This window comes from Coregonus clupeaformis, chromosome 9 (genome assembly GCF_020615455.1).
Source record: "Coregonus clupeaformis isolate EN_2021a chromosome 9, ASM2061545v1, whole genome shotgun sequence".
Taxonomy (NCBI): Eukaryota; Metazoa; Chordata; class Actinopteri; order Salmoniformes; family Salmonidae; genus Coregonus; species Coregonus clupeaformis.
The window spans coordinates 24,042,648-24,054,236 of record NC_059200.1 but is presented as its reverse complement, the minus strand read 5'-3'; the positions used below and the strand labels follow the sequence as shown (position 1 = coordinate 24,054,236).

General features: G+C 42.4%; 1 pseudogene; it reads left to right on the top strand.

Annotated features, from left to right (window-relative positions):
- The first annotated feature begins 1,588 nt into the window (after window positions 1-1,588).
- On the top strand, window positions 1,589-5,023 carry LOC121574527 (annotated as a pseudogene).
- The last annotated feature ends 6,566 nt before the right edge of the window (window positions 5,024-11,589 follow it).

Below are 11,589 nucleotides of genomic sequence, written 5' to 3'. Positions count from 1 at the left end.
GCATGGATTAGCTTTTCTGCATCATTTTCGGACAAAACTTTTTTGCAATGTTACGAAGATGGAAAAAAAGCTGTCCTTGAAATATTCTTGATATGTTCATCAAAAGAGAGATCAGGGTCCAGAGTAACGCCGAGGTCCTTCACTCTTTTGTTTTTTTGATGATTGTACAACCGTCAAGATTAATTGTCAGATCCAACAGAAGATCTTTGTTTCTTGGGACCTAGAGCTAGCATCTCTGTTTTGTCCGAGTTGAAAAATAAAACATTTGCCGCCATCCACTTCCTTATGTCTGTAACACAGGCTTCCAGGGTAGGCAATTTTGGGGCTTCACCATGTTTCATCGAAATGTACAGCTGTGTGTCGTCCGCATAGCAATGAAAGTTAACATTGTTTTTCCGAATGACATCACCAAGAGGTAAAATATATAGTGAATACAATATTGGTCCTAAAACGGAACCTTGAGGAACACCGAAGCGTACAATTGAGGAGCAGGTGGGCCAGCAGGTGAGGGTGGGCCAGCAGGTGAGGGTGGGCCAGCAGGTGAGGGTGGGCCAGCAGGTGAGGCTGCAGGCAGGGGTTTTGCTGGGGGTCCGCTAGAACTGGTGGCCTTAATTCTTACACTTATTTGTGGACTGGACTTTGCATAAATGCAGAGAAACTAAGTAGAAAAAAATTACAAGTTTAACATTTTAAAAAGAAGATATCTTACACTTTGGATCCCAGCAGAAGTAGGCCTAGTTTAACATTTTAAAAAGAAGATATCTTACACTTTGGATCCCAGCAGAAGTAGGCCTAGTTTAACATTTAAAAAATAAGATATCTTACACTTTGGATCCCAGCAGAAGTAGGCCTAGTTTAACATTTTAAAAAGAAGATATCTTACACTTTGGATCCCAGCAGAAGTAGGCCTAGTTTAACATTTTAAAAATAAGATATCTTACACTTTGGATCCCAGCAGAAGTAGGCCTAGTTTAACATTTTAAAAAGAAGATATCTTACACTTTGGATCCCAGCAGAAGTAGGCCTAGTTTAACATTTTAAAAAGAAGATATCTTACACTTTGGATCCCAGCAGAAGTAGGCCCAGTTTAACATTTAAAAAATAAGATATCTTACACTTTGGATCCCAGCAGAAGTAGGCCTAGTTTAACATTTTAAAAAGAAGATATCTTACACTTTGGATCCCAGCAGAAGTAGGCCTAGTTTAACATTTTAAAAAGAAGATATCTTACACTTTGGATCCCAGCAGAAGTAGGCCTAGTTTAACATTTAAAAAAGAAGATATCTTACACTTTGGATCCCAGCAGAAGTAGGCCTAGTTTAACATTTAAAAAATAAGATATCTTACACTTTGGATCCCAGCAGAAGTAGGCCTAGTTTAACATTTTAAAAAGAAGATATCTTACACTTTGGATCCCAGCAGAAGTAGGCCTGGTTGATGGATGGACTGTCTATAAGGTTGTTACCAGGAGCTAATAGACCATGTCCGGGACAAGGCCTTGTGGTAACACAGTCCACAAACATCTGCCTCCAGCATTGAATCTCTGGCTCCAGGAGGGGACATGAAACCAAAAGCCAGGGAGGGCAGCATGACGTGTGAGACCAGCTCGGTTTGACATGGGCACAATATCATCTACTAAGGCACGAAGATTAGAATCACCCACCACCAGGACAAACCTAAGGAAATAACGTTTTTGTAACACTAATTCAATTTTGTTTTGTTTTGGAAATTATGTCCATAAAATATATAGATGGGTAGCTAGATCTCACAAATTACATTTTGGAGAGATGGGCTATGATCCTTGAATCGGTCCAGAACCCATGTCCAAAAGGCAAACCTTTTGGATTGATTACAACCAAGGTGGGTTTAAGAAAAGTGTTGTAAGGCTATGTATAATTGGGGTGATATAAACCTATAGCAACATGATTTTACTAGGATACTACCTCCAAAAATATGTTATTTGTCAGGCCAAGCGATTGACCTGCTGCATTGTTTTTGGCACGTCAAGGCTGGCCTTGGGCTGATTTTAAACGTATAAAGGAGCACTCATTACCATCACCATTAGGTTAATCTGGGTTGTTAACAGGTATGCCAGTCCATCATTGTTTACATTTAGTCTTTGTTTACATTTTATTTCACACTGGAAGCAAACAGGGCAAGCAACAAAAAGTCTTAGTGTTTTGTCTTTACGACGGATGTTCAACACAACAGTACATTCATTTGTTTGGGAATTACTAATTTATAACATGCAGGACTAAATGTGTCTATAACACAGTCCCTCTCCAAAACTACACATATTTGGTTAGTAGAGACCCTACTGAGTATTTCCCAACCCACTTTAGCGGAGACAAGTAGAAAACTTCTCTCTCTTCAAGCCAATAAGTATCCCATACACCGTGTATTGTGTTGCAGTGAAAAGCGTAGGTGGTGTAAGGAGTCACCAGTACTCTGTATTAAACCCGTTGCCCAGCACAAGATACCCATTTAAGTTTTGCAGACTGAGTAATTCCAATAACATATTTGTATTTTATTAAAATTATATGTCTTTAAATATAGCCTACACAATAGCTTTCAACATACCAGTATTTGGATAAACTTTCAAAATAAAGGCTGGTACAAATAATACAAGATAAAAATAATAATAATACGTACAACTATCTTTTTTTTTTTCAGAGGTGGTTGCAATGCTGTGAAAGACAGTTGTACTGCACTAGAGTGCCAAAAAAAAAGGATATTCCCAAAGTTAACATGTCTTTGCAGGGGGACTCTTATTTTGGAGGAAAGAAATCTGCGATCATGCTGCCAGCATAATATCCTGCTGTTATGAGAAAGGTAATCATCACTCTTTTGCAGGTTTATCTGCATATACCCTTCCTATGTAAACAGTAAGAAGACCCTTGCAGAGGGGAGACTGATACCCGCTGAAAAGGTAAACCAAACCTGCAGGATTATTTTAATTTGTTTGGTTAAAATCAAATCAAATGTTATTTGCCACATGCGCCCTTAACCAATAATGCAGTTTTAAGAAAAAAGAAAAGACAAATGAAATCATAAAAAATGAACGATAAAATTAAAAAGGTGTTAAGTGAAAAATAGATAAGTAAAATATAAAAATGGCAAATAATTAAAGAGCAGCAGTAAAATAAAATAACAGGAGGGAGGCTATATACAGGGGGTACCGGTACAGAGTCGATGTGCGGGGGCACCGGTTAGTCGAGGTAATTGAGGTAATATGTACATGTGGGTAGAGTTAAAGTGACTATGCATAGATAATAAACAAGAGTAGCAGCAGCATAAAAGAGGGGGTGGGGTGGGGGGGACAATGCAAATAGTCCGGGTAGCCATGATTATCTGTTCAGGAGTCTTATGGCTTGGGGGTAGAAGCTGTTAAGAAGCCTTTTGGACCTAGACTTGGCGCTCCGGTACCGCTTGCCGTGCGGTAGTAGAGAGAACAGTCTATGACTAGGGTGGCTGGAGTCTTTGACAATTTTGAGGGCCTTCTTCTGACACCGCCTGGTATAGAGGTCCTGGATGGCAGGAAGCTTGGCCCCAGTGATGTACTGGGCCGTACACACTACCCTCTGTAGTGCCTTGCGGTCGGAGGCCAAGCAGTTGCCACACCAGGCGGTGATGCAACCAGTCAGGATTCTCTCGGTGGTGCAGCTGTATAACTTTTTGAGGATCTGAGGACCCATGCCAAATCTTTTCAGTCTCTTGAGGGGGAATAGGCTTTGTCATGCCCTCTTCATGACTGTCTTGATGTGTTTGGACCATGATAGTTTGTTGGTGATGTGGACACCAAGGAACTTGAAGCTCTCAACCTGTTCCACTACAGCCCCGTTGATGAGAATGGGGGCGTGGTCAGTCCTCTTTTTTTCCCTGTAGTCCACAATCATCTCCTTTGTCTTGATCACGTCAATAAATGGTGGACCACTTGCTTTTGCAGATCTATCCTGGTGAATGTACACACACACACCACTGGTTCTGAAACAGATTTTATTTTGTGGTCTATGTCAACACGAGTGTATTGAGGGACATGTCTGACATCTTGGTTTTCCTCTCTGTGTCTCCAACCAGGCAGTGGAGAACCCTACTTGTGCTGAGATCCGTGATGTGTTGACAGCAGGGGGGCCAAATGTTCTTATGAAGGTAATGGATTGCATACATCTAGTGCTTTTTCATGCTTTACATAAGAGGGGAACTCGCCTAATTCACTACCATTGTGTAGCAGTAGCTCCCACCTAGGTGAATCCAGAACAGCCATTTTCCATTGTCAAACACATTTTTTTATATTTTTAGTCATTTAGCAGACACTCTTATCCAGAGCGAATTACAGTAGTGAGTGAATACATTTTCGTACTGGTCCCCCGTGGGAATCGAACCCACAACCCTGGTGTTGCAAGCGCCCATGCTCTACCAACTGAGCTACACAGGACCAAATGTAATCATAGTAGGTTAGGGTATGGCGTTGCCCAATTTATAAGTCTCTCTAATTGTTATTTTACTTGTCTACCACAGAACAAGATGTACTCTAGAGAGTGGGATGTGACGTTCAGAGAAAGAGTGTGTGTACAGTTCAAGCAGGAGGATGGAACTCTCTGCTCAGACAAATTTGCATCACGTGAGTGCTTGTTTATGAAGGGGAGGAGCAATGACCTGTGGCTGAAGTTAGCCAAACGGGAAGCAATGCAGTTCATTTTTACCATCAACTGCCTTGGGTTATTTAAAATGTGGAATGATTCTCCTCTCTGATCCATGTTTGAATTTTCTGCACTACGGTCCTTCTCTAACAATGCCCTCGTCCTACATGTTACACATTCCAGTTTGTGGATGCAACACAGTTGTGTATAACACACTTTATTACTACGGCTTTATTATCCTGTCTGAATGTCTCCGAAAGTAAAGACGTGATGATCTACTGTGCTGAGATGATCCCCAAACTGAAGACCCGAACCCAGAAGGGGCAGACTCCGGCTCCCAGCAAGGGGAGGGTAGCAGGAAAAGGACGAAAAAGAGGAAGTAGAGGCCCTGTTCAGCCACACAAAGTCCCCCATGTTACTGTTATTATTTTTACTGTGCAAAACCAACAAAGGAAGGAAGTCTCTCGCAAGGAACTGGTACAGTGGCAGAAAGAAAGAGAGAAGACTACATTTATGTGAGCTCATTATTTTGAATAGGCCTACATACAGTGGGGAGAATAAAGTTTTTTGATACACTGCCGATTTTGCAGGTTTTCCTACTTACAAAGCATGTAGAGGTCTGTAATGTTTTATCATAGGTACACTTCAACTGTGAGAGACGGAATCTAAAACAAAAATCCAGAAAATCACATTGTATGATTTTTAAGTAATTCATTTGCATTTTATTGCATGTCATAAGTATTTGATCACCTACCAACCAGTAAGAATTCCGTCTCTCACAGACCTGTTAGTTTTTCTTTAAGAAGCCCTCCTGTTCTCCACTCATTACCTATATTAACTGCACCTGTTTGAACTCGTTACCTGTATAAAAGACACCTGTCCACACACTCAATCAAACAGACTCCAACCTCTCCACAATGGCCAAGACCAGAGAGCTGTGTAAGGACATCAGGGATAAAATTGTAGACCTGCACAAGGCTGGGATGGGCTACAGGACAATAGGCAAGCAGTTTGGTGAGAAGGCAACAACTGTTGGCGCAATTATTAGAAAATGGAAGAAGTTCAAGATGACGGTCAATCACCCTCGGTCTGGGGCTCCATGCAAGATCTGTGGTCCTCTGTAGCTCAGCTGGTAGAGCACGGCGCTTGTAACGCAAAGGTAGTGGGTTCGATCCCCGGGACCACCCATACACAAAAAAAAAAAAATTATGCACGCATGACTGTAAGTCGCTTTGGATAAAAGCGTCTGCTAAATGGCATATTATTATTATTTATTATTATCTCACCTCGTGGGGCATCAATGATCATGAGGAAGGTGAGGGATCAGCCCAGAACTACACGGCAGGACCTGGTCAATGACCTGAAGAGAGCTGGGACCACAGTCTCAAAGAAAACCATTAGTAACACACTACGCCGTCATGGATTAAAATCCTGCAGCGCACGCAAGGTCCCCCTGCTCAAGCCAGCGCATGTCCAGGCCCATCTGAAGTTTGCCAATGACCATCTGGATGATCCAGAGGAGGAATGGGAGAAGGTCATGTGGTCTGATGAGACAAAAATTGAGCTTTTTGGTCTAAACTCCACTCGCCGTGTTTGGAGGAAGAAGAAGGATGAGTACAACCCCAAGAACACCATCCCAACCGTGAAGCATGGAGGTGGAAACATCATTTTTTGGAGATGCTTTTCTGCAAAGGGGACAGGACGACTGCACCGTATTGAGGGGAGGATGGATGGGGCCATGTATCGCGAGATCTTGGCCAACAACCTCCTTCCCTCAGTAAGAGCATTGAAGATGGATCGTGGCTGGGTCTTCCAGCATGACAACGACCCGAAACACACAGCCAGGGCAACTAAGGAGTGGCTCCGTAAGAAGCATCTCAAGATCCTGGAGTGGCCTAGCCAGTCTCCAGACCTGAACCCAATAGAGAATCTTTGGAGGGAGCTGAAAGTCCGTATTGCCCAGCGACAGCCCCGAAACCTGAAGGATCTGGAGAAGGTCTGTATGGAGGAGTGGGCCAAAATCCCTGCTGCAGTGTGTGCAAACCTGGTCAAGACCTAAAATGTATGCACGCATGACTGTAAGTCGCTTTGGATAAAAGCGTCTGCTAAATGGCATATTATTATTATTATTATTATTATTATTATTATTACCTACAGGAAATGTATGATCTCTGTAATTGCAAAGAAAGGTTTCTGTACCAAATATTAAGTTCTGCTTTTCTGATGTATCAAATACTTATGTCATGCAATAAAATGCAAATTAATTACTTAAAAATCATACAATGTGATTTTTTGGATTTTTGTTTTAGATTCCGTCTCTCACAGTTGAAGTGTACCTATGATAAAAATTACAGACCTCTACATGCTTTGTAAGTAGGAAAACCTGCAAAATCGGCAGTGTATCAAATACTTATTCTCCCCACTGTATATGATGTGATGTGATTATGCCATCAGTCTATTTTCAGGTCTCTCCAGAGATGTTCAATCGGGTTGAAGTCCGGCCTCTGGCTGGGACACTCAAGCGCTCTGGAGCAGGATTTCATCAAGGATCTCTCTGTACTTTGCTCCGTTCATCTTTCCATCGATCCTGACTTGTCTCCCAGTCCCTGCCGCTGAAAAACATCCCCACAGCATGATGCTGCCACCACCACCATGCTTCACCGTAGGGATGGTGCCAGGTTTCCTCCAGACGTGACGCTTGGCATTCAGGCCAAAGAGTTCAATCTTGGTTTCATCAGACCAGAGAATCTTGTTTCTCATGGTCTGAGTCCTTTAGGTGCCTTTAGGCAAACTCCAAGCAGGCTGTCATCTGCCTTTTTAATGAGGAGTGGCTTCCGTCTGGCCACTCTACCATAAAGGCCTGATTGGTGGAGTGCTGCAGAGATGGTTGTCCTTCTGGAAGGTTCTCCCATCTCCACAGAGGAACTCTGAAGCTCTGTCAGAGTGACCATTGTGTTCTTGGTCACCTCCCTGAACAAAGCCCTTTTACCCCGATTGCTCAGTTTGGCCGGCCTGCCAGCTCTAGGAAGAGTGTTGATGGTTCCAAACTTCTTCCATTTAAGGATGATGGAAGCCACTGTGTTCTTGGGGACCTTCCATGCTGCAGACATTTTTTGGTACCCTTCCCCAGTTCTGTGCCTTGACACAATCCTGTCTCTGAGATCTACGAACAATTCCTTCGACCTCATGGCTTGTTTTTTGCTCTGACATGCACTGTCAACTGTGGGACCTTATATAGACAGGTGTGCCTTTCCAAATAATGCACAATCAATTGAATTTACCACAGGTGTACTCCAATCAAGTTGTAGAAACATCTCAAGGATGATCAATGGAAACAGGATGCACCTGAGCTCAATTTCGAGTGACATAGCAAAGGGTCTGAATACTTACGTAAATAAGTTTTTTCTGTTTTTTATTTTAATTACATTTGCAAAAAATTCTAAAAACCTGTTTTTGCTTTGTCATTATGGGGTATTTTGTTTACATTTACAGCAGACGCTCTTACAGTTAGTGAGTGCATACATTATTTTTTTCATACAGGCCCCCTGTGGGAATCGAACCCACAACCCTGGCGTTGCAAACGCCATGCTCTACCAACTGAGCTACATCCCTGCCGGCCATTCCCTCCCCTACCCTGGGCCAATTGTGCGCCGCCCCATGGGTCTCCCGGTCACGGCCAGCTATGACAGAGCCTGGATTTGAACCAGGATCTCTAGTGGCACAGCTAGAACTGTGATGCAGTGCCTTAGACCACTGCGCCACTCGGGAGATTAGATTGAGAAAATAAGTGAAAGACAAAACAGTGCAGATAAAAAAAAACTGGTAAAAAGGGTGTGCAGGTGAGTTGGAAGCCCAAAAGGGGTATATGAAAACCACACCACAAATATAAGTACCAAAAACAATATAGAGATGGATTTCAGAATTAACCTGGAAGAATTACCCCGAGTGGCGCAGTGGTCTAAGGCACTGCATCTCAGTGCTTGAGGCGTCATTACAGACCCCCTGGTTCGATTCCAGGCTGTATCACAACCGGCTGTGAATAGGGCGGTGCACAATTGGCCCAGCGTCGTCCGGGTTTGGCCGGTGTAGGCTGTCATTGTGAATAAGAATTTGTTCTTAACTGACTTGCCTAGTTAATAAAGGTAAAATTAAAAAGTTTAGGTAAACTGTCTGGGAGGTAGGAGTATTTGTAGATGAAAATACATAATTGGTGTACATTAATGTCATAAATAGACAAGATATTAATTTTCTTAAACAAATGTGCAGATGGAGCCAGGTAATTAGAGGAGGTGGCTAGTCTTGCAAATGTATTTTGTATGATGAGTAATTTGTGTAGGTAGGAGGCATATGTACTGGCCCAGACAATATTACAGTAAATGAGATATGGGTAAATTTAGCTATAGTATAGAGTTAAGAAGCAAGCTTGATGAACCAAACCACTCATCTTTCTGATGATATCAACAGATTTCATCACTTTGCTACAGACAAATTGAATATGATCTTTCCAGGATAACTTTTCATCAATTAGAACTCAGAGGAATCTAGTGGATGTGACTTGTTCCATTTCATTCCCACCAATTGAGATTATGGCACTTTTTAAAATATATATATTTTTAAATAATATTTCTTATTCTCACTAGTGAATACAAAGTTGGATTTTTTAACATTTAAAAATAATTTGTTTATCTGGAACCATTCAGAACATTTGGCTTCATTAATTAGTTGTCTTCATTAATTAGTGAATCGAAATTATTGTGTGATTAAAATCAAATTGGTATCATCAGCAAAGAGAATGGGAAGTGCAGTAGACACAGCAGCAAGGACATTGATATAGATTAGGAATAACGAAGTTCCAATTATCAAACCCTTTGGCACACCACAAGATATCTTGGCCCTGGTAGATGCACAGCCGTTTGCATAAACAAATTGTTCTCTATCATTAACATAACTATATAACCAGTTACATGTATAATCATGAAAACCTTAATAATGCAATTTAGAAAGTACTATTTCATGATCAACCGTGTCAAACTCTTGGGATGAAGGTCTATAGGTCTAAGCCTATCCATTATTTCAGTTTTCATTTGATGACAGCAGAGTTAATTCCAATGTGCTAAGAGATGTCTCTGTGGTTTCCAATGTGCTAAGAGATGTCTCTGTGGTTAGATTTGGGGGGAATTTCTTTAGTAAGGATTTGCCTACTGTAGATATCGGATGTTGTTGGATAGATGGTATCAACAGCTGTTGATGTAGTTTCCTGTGGGTTTGCCTCAGTTCTCTACCGTGGTTAAATACTGGAAACAACGTTTAAAAACGAAAGCTCAAAGATGGGGTAAGTTTGATTCGTATTTTCAGTAGAATTGTAGGGGAGGTTATCTACTTCTGGGTGGAAGATACTGTGATAGACAATAGTTTAGTTCCTAGAAAATAGCTTAGCAGTAAATTGTAAAGGCCTTATCCAGCACAGGTTTTGCAAAGTTTTGTGGCTTTGTGAGAAGGAATTTATACCTCAGTTCCTAAATATACAAACTAACAAACAACATTCTGAATGTATTGCAGATTGTACTTATGTTTGAATTTTTATTCGCTTGATTTAGTCACCAGACTGGTCTTAGAGCATTTCGTATTATTCTGAAAGTAAATCCGAGACACTCCTTTAGTATGATATGTTACGTTTGGTATGGTTACATTTTTACATTTGAGTCATTTAGCAGACGCTCTTATCCAGAGCGACTTACAGTTAGTGAGTGCATCATTTTTGTCATGCTGAAACAGGAAAGGACCTTCCCCAAACTGTTACCACAAAATTGGAAGCACAGAATCGGCTAGAATGTGATTGTTTGCTGTAGAGTCCCTTCACTGGAACTAAGGGGCTTAGTCCGAACCATGAAAAACAGCCCCAGACCATTTTTCCTCCTCCACCAAACTTTACAGTTGGCACTATGCATTGGGGTAGGTAGCGTTCTCCTGGCATCCACCAAACCCAGATTGGTCCGTCGGACTACCAGATGGTGAAGCGTGATTCATCACTCCAGAGAACGCATTTCCACTGCTCCAATGGCGACGAGCTTCCCAACACTCCAGCCGATGCTTGGCATTGCGCATGGTGATCTTAGGCTTGTGTGCGGCTGCGTGGCCATGGAAACCCATTTCATGAAGCTCCCGACGAACAGTTCTTGTGCTGACGTTGCTTCCAGAGGCAGTTTGAAACTCGGTAGTGGTGTTGCAACCGAGGACAGACGGTTTTTACACGCTTCAGCACTCACCGGTCCCGTTCTGTGAGCTTGTGTGGCTGTCCACTTCGCGGCTGAGCTGTATTGGCTCCTAGACCCAGGGCCCTGACCTTAATGATGAGCTTGAAGGATACTATGGTGTTGAAGGCTGAGCTATAGTCAATGAACAGCATTCTTTTGTAGGTATTCCTCTTGTCCAGATGGGATAGGGCAGTGTGCAGTGCGATGGCGATTGCATCGTCTGTGGATCTATTGGGGCGGTAAGCAAATTGAAGTGGGTCTAGGGTGTCAGGTAAGGTAGAGGTGATATGATCCTTAACTAGCCTCTCAAAGCACTTCATGATGACAGAAGTGAGTGCTACAGGGCGGTAGTCATTTAGTTCAGTTACCTTTGCTTTCTTGGGTACAGGAACAATGGTGGACATCTGGAAGCAAGTGGGGACAGCAGACTGGGATAGGGAGAGATTGAATATGTCCGTAAACACTCCTGCCAGCTGGTCTGTGCATGCTCTGAGGACGCTGCTAGGGATGCCGTCTGGGCCGGCAGCCTTGCGAGGGTTAACACGCTTAAATGTCTTACTCACATCGACCACGGAGAACGAGAGCCCAAAGTCCTTGGGAGCTGGCTGCGTCGGCACTGTGTTATCCTCAAAGCGGGTGAAGAAGGTGTTTAGCTAAAACCCTTTTAGCTAACCCTTCACCTAACCCTAAATCTA